Source organism: Theobroma cacao, chromosome 3 (assembly GCF_053813885.1).
Source record: "Theobroma cacao isolate CCN51 chromosome 3, ASM5381388v1, whole genome shotgun sequence".
In the NCBI taxonomy this organism is placed as follows: domain Eukaryota; kingdom Viridiplantae; phylum Streptophyta; class Magnoliopsida; order Malvales; family Malvaceae; genus Theobroma; species Theobroma cacao.
Genome location: NC_142641.1, coordinates 15,152,013 through 15,158,506, shown reverse-complemented (window position 1 = coordinate 15,158,506; position 6,494 = coordinate 15,152,013).

Here is a 6,494-nt window from a genome sequence, read left to right as displayed (position 1 = left end):
TCCCCTAGACATAATCAAATTACACTTGGTGGCCAACCGACGGAGAATCAAATCACGCACAAGGCATAGCTAATGGTGGAGAACAAATCACTCATGTGCCAAAGCAATGGGAGAAAAACAGATCACACTCAGTGCCTAAGCAGCTAGTGAAAAGTCAAAGTCATCCATCAGAGTAATCTCTTGACTGTCGACATCGCACACAACAGGCGGGAATCACAGGCGAGATGTCAACCACTGCCCTTACTTACCACCATCCCTGAAGCACGAACATAGTCACAAGGTATTGAAATCCACTCATCCACAAATCAGATTAACATCTAGAATTCACCCCTCGAATGAAAACACAAACCCATAAATAAGACCATCGTACCTTTATCGTTCACATTTCCTCAATAAACCATAAATAACATTCATCGAGCTTTAATTATCTCTAAGCTTGTTAAAGTTCTAGGTGCCTCTAAGTCTCCAAGGCATCATTAAATCAAATCATTTTGACATATCAATCACCTAGAGTAATCCACTCCTAGGGTTCAACATGGCTTATAGACCTTCTAGTCTTGGCTTACACAACATAGGCCACCCATATGGCTCACATCAAACGCACAAACACACAATACATAGTTTAGCTCTGTAGCCTAGGCATTTACATCTAGGCAATCATATATATATATATATATATATTCATATATACACATAAACATAAATCATGTGTTCTATAGCCTAAGCATGTTCATCTAGGCTTACATACAAAATCTAGTACCAATGCAGCGCATTTTCCATGTGTCATGCATTACATGCATTTTTTGTTTAAACCCACTCATAGTGACAATAGGAAGCACTCATTGCCAATCTCCGATCCTTAGCCTCAAATCATCGTCTAGCATGCCAATGAGTTGATTTAACTCTATTTCCCCTTTAAAAGCTGGATTGCACTATTTTTACCTCCAAAATTTTCAATCCAAGCCAAAAAAGAAAATTTACTAAATTTGGAAAAAAGTCAGATTCGAAGTTATTAACCAATTAAATAAAAAAAATAACTAGTAAAAATGTTAAATCTTACCTCCAAAGTGGTTTCCCAACCTCCAAATAGCTTCAAATGGCTCAGAAATTCAATTTGGAGGGTTAGGGTTTCGGGTTCGTGGAGAGAGAAAGCAAAAAAAAGAGGTGAGAGAAAAGAGTGGATGAAATGGCCTGGTGCCCCCTATATTTTTGCCCTTTTTCTTTGATATATAGATACATTTGCCCTTATTTCGAATGAATGTGTCGATACATTGGGGTAATGTATCGATACATTTAGGACAGATAGACCCTAGGTACTTTCTGCTTCAAATGTATCGATACATGTTCATCTTTGGCCAAATCTATCGATACATTCTTAAATGTATCGATAGAATATTCTTCTTAAGGCTTTTGTTGTTTATCTTGCCAAGAATGTATCGATACATTGGGGTATGTATCGATACTTTTACCCTTGTAGGCAGTTTTAAGCTTCCCAAGAACTCCAAAAATCCAAGTTCAACACCTCAAAATAATTCCTTGTTAATATCACACCTCAAGTCATTCACTTAACTTAACCCCATACATATATATCCCTAAAAATAACATCAAGCTTAGATTAAAACCTCAAATTATGAGATTTATCACATATTTCCTCAAAGTTTTGCCTAAGTGTCAATATATTCACTCTCAAGCACTAGGCATACATATCATATCATCAAACTCCTCAAAACTCCACATATTTCATACATCATTCTTAGTTTAATTAATTTACATTGAAAATTGGGTGTGTTATAGCATGAATGCTGATGAACATATATATATATATATATATGTATATGTAACTGAATAACAATCACACATAAGACTATTATTGTCACGACCCAAATTTTGGGCCATGACTGACGTATGGGCCCAATGGACATAGTCCACTAAGCCCAAGCAAGCCTATTAATTTGACATGTTCATCATTCCATCAGAAACTACTAAGTCACATTTCATAACTTAGGATCAAAATAATATTAAACATTTGCCACCTTATACTGGCATACTAAACAAGTGTATATACATTATCTACAACATGTATCTTAATAATTTACATTAGGTTTGTCTATTCACAATAAAAAAATACTCGACTTCCAGCGGAGGGACTAGGATGAATGTACAACTACTGAATACCGAGACACCTACCAAAAGATGGATACAAGTCTACGAGGATACCTCGTCCTAGTTACTGGCTGCCTCGTGATCTGAAAACATGAAGTTGAAAATGGTGAGTATAAACCCAGTGAGTGAACAAGAAAAGGAATAAGCATACCATAAGGAATGTTTAACGAAATCATGATGCATTCTTTTTCAAAACAATGCAATTTGTTTTTGATCTTATTAAAACCTCTCATGTAAACCCCACATGAGTAAATAACTTTATGAAAGGGTCTACATTCAACAAAAGATTTGGAGAGTGAAAACTTTAATAGCATTCATATGGATCAAGTCAAAAAAATGACAGGTCCTCGCTGCAGCATAGCTGCAGCGGAAATGAATTTTTACTGCAGCGACACTTGGTTTAAATGATCAACTAACTGAGCGTTTCTTGACTGGCCGAGGGTTTCTCACCAAACCTCTTCATATTAAGCTTAATTCATTTATTCCTTAATGTTGGAAATCCATGCTCAAATATGGTAGCAAAGAAGTTGAAAATAGGGCAACAATTGATCAAAATGAGGTGAAAAACAGAAAGTTTTTCGTTGCAGCGAGATTTTGGTCATAAAACAAAAAGTTTCTTGCTACAGCGAGAAGCTATAGTACCTTTCTCGCTGCAGCGAAAATGGATTCTCGCTGCAGTGAGTTTTTGGCCAGCCTACACCTTCAAAACCCGAGAGTTTCTCGTTGCAGCGAGATTCATTCTCTCTGCAGCGAGAATCAGAACATCAAGAAAAAGGTTTCCTTTTTCCTTAAAACAAAGCCATCTTGCTAAATAACAAAAGTATATATCAATCATCATGTACACCCTCCCATCATCATCATCTCATATGCAACGGCTTATGCGCACTCCCACTCACACATAGCCGAGTCAGCAACGGCTTATGTGCACTCCCACTAGCACATAGCCGGGTCAGCAACAGCTTATGTGCACTCCTACTCGCACATAGCCGGGTCCACATCAACATACAAATAAGCACCCAATGCATATCATGTATATTATCATATTTTGATAACACATAACCCATTGTATAGCACATTTTTACAATATAAAATTGATTCACCAAAGACTTGTTCCCAAGGTACATTTTCAAAGACAAGTTGGATAAAATCAATCATATTCCCCAAAACAAGTTTAAAATGCAAGTCAACACACCGGTATATTGTTGAGCATTTAGTTGACTATAATTTCCTCTATTAATCCAATTGGGGTAATGGGGCTTCCTTGGAACCTACCGTCACATTAACATCACCATTATGTTAATTCACATACTATAACCCTAAAAGTTATCTCTTAACTAGCTTTCAACTGCCATTTTAAATGGCTATCTATGTTCACTATCTTAATCACTATAAAATGAATGAACATACTCAACCATAAAATAGCTCATAATCCCAATTACTAGCCATTATTCACAGCTAAAAATCAAGCTTACTTCATCACTCACCTTAGGGTTTCTTTCTAGTTAAATTCTCTTTCAATAGCTTCCAAACAAATGGTGTAATTCTCTCTTTCTCTCTCTAAAATGCCCAACTAGTGAGAGAAAGTATGGAAATAAGATTTATCAAGGGTTTTGAAGTGAGAGAGTGAAAGAACACAAGGATTCTAGTCAAAAGGGTACCAAGGTATGAAAATTAAAGCTAGAGAGAGAAAATTATGAAAGCTCTATATCAAGCTTCCATGGAGGTTGGAAGTAACATGAATTGAAAGGAGAAGAAGAAGAAGAAGAAGCTGCTAGAATTTCAAGAAGTTGTTGGAAGGAGAAGATATTTATAGCCCAAGCTTATCCACTCCCTTAGAAATTACGAAAATGCCCCTCCATAAATTAACTTATTCTCCTTTAATCTTTTATGCAATCTTTTTGCTCTTTTGACACTAGGACAAGGTCCATAATGGTCTAGAAATGTTTGGGTTCATGAAAACTTAAAAATTTTAACCCGAGGTGAAAAATGACCATTTTGCCCCTGTTGTGAAAATCATCAAAATTTTTGTTTCCTTGTCATTTTACACATATTTTCATCATGCATTTATGCCTTAGGCCTACTTAGACCATAATATTGTTTAAAATCTTACTTTTATGGATTTGGTAAGGAAATGACGAAATTACTTCCCTTTACGAGTCTATAAAGGTCAAGGTCTCACAATTATGGACATGCGGATATGTATATGCACAATTAAAATTTAAGTATCAAGCATGAAGTCATTTCAAACATTATCGTTAACTTGAAACAAGATGTCTACTAGCATGCCACAGTTAACATTATGCAAAGGTAGTGATTAGAGGTAGCTATCAACCAAAGCTTTTTTTTTTCTAGATTTATAAGGCCTAATTAACTTTTAATCTTGCAAAATTGTTCCTTATCAAGTGCTTTTATTAATATGTCAGTTAATTGATCTTTTGTATCTACATATTCAAGAAAAATATCTCTTTTCTGAACATGATTTCTAATAAAGTGATGCCTTATTTCTATATGTTTAGTCCTGGAGTGATGGATGGGATTTTTTGTGAGATTTATGGCACTAGTATTGTCACATTTATGGAAATTCTTTCCATGGCTAGTCCATAATCTTTTAATTGTTGCTTCATTCATAACACTTGAGCACAACAACTTCCGATAGCCACATATTCAGCTTCAATAGTGGATTGAGCTACACTATTTTGTTTCTTTGAGAACTATGAGATCAACATACTACCTAAAAGTTGACATGTACTGGATGTGCTCTTTCTATCTATTTTACATCCACCAAAGTCGGCATCTAGGTATGAGTGAAGATCAAAAGTGAAACTCTTTAGATACCATATTCCTATGTTAGATGTGTTTTTCAAATATCTAAAAATTCTTTTGACAGTACTTAAGTGTGGTTCTTTAGGAGATGATTGAAACCTAGCACATAGGCTTACATTAAAACTTATGTCCGATCTACTAGCGGTAAGATAAAAAAAAGAACCAATCATTAATCTATAGAGTTTTTAATCAATGGGCATACCTTTTGCATCCTTGTCAAGCATTGTTGATGTGTTCATTAGTGTGTGGTAAGTTCTTGTACCATCCATGCCAAACTTCTTGAGCATGTGTTACATATACTTGGCTTGACATATGAATATGCCATCTTCCTTTTGTTTGATTTGTAATCCAAGAAAATAGTTTAGCTCACCCAACACATTTATCTCAAATTCTCTTTGCATAATCTTAGCAAACTCTTAACAAAGAAGCTAATTAGTAGCACTAAAGAGAATATCATCAACATAAACTTCCACAAGTAAAATATCTTTGACTTTACTTTTGATGAAGAGAGTTTTATCAACCTTCCCTTTATTAAAATCTTTTTTGATTAAGAATTTTGACAATGTTTCATACCAAGCTTTAGGAGCTTGCTTTAAACCATACAAGGCTTTTCTTAATCTAAAAAACATGATTTAGAAATGTTGGACTTTCAAAGCCAAGAGGTTGCTTAACATACACTTTTTCATTAATATGTACATTGAGAAAGACAGCCTTAACATAATGGATATAACTTAAAGTTGATATAGCATGCAAAGGCTAAGAGCATTCTAATGGCTTCTAGTCTAACTATTGGAGCATAAATTTCATCATAATCTATTCTTTCTTCTTGACTATATACTTTGGCAATCAACCTAGCTTTGTTTCTCGTTATGGCTCTATTTTCATCCATTTTGTTCCTAAAGACCTTTTTAGTACCTACAATTGGGTAGTCACTTGGCTTAAGAACTAACTCCCATACTTGACACCTTTCAAATTGATTTAATTCTTCTTGCATAGTTAGTATCCAATAGTCATCATTTAAGGCTTCATTAATGTTCTTAGGTTTAATTTGTGAGATGAAAGCAACATATTCACAAATATTTTGAACTTTAGTTCGAGTTCTTACCCCTTGGTTAGGATCACCAATGATTTTGCTTTCATCAACTTCTCTTCTTACCATTGGATAACTAGGCTCACCTTCTTCAACAATTTGTTCAATTTGTTGCTCTTCTTTCTGTGGTGCCTCATCATTCACTTTGGATCCTTCAATATTGAGATCAAGCTCTTCAACTTTTTCTTAAACAATACCTACATCATCATCATAATTTTCCTTTCTAGGAAGAGGGTTAGAATCATCAAATAATACATGAATAGATTTTTCAACAACCTATGTCCTCTTATTAAATACTCTATATGCTTTGGAAGTCAAAGAATATCCTAGAAAAATTCTTTCATCACTTTTAGTGTCAAATTTTTGAAGGTTATCTTTTCCATTGTTCAATGCATAACATTTGCAACCAAATGGTTGA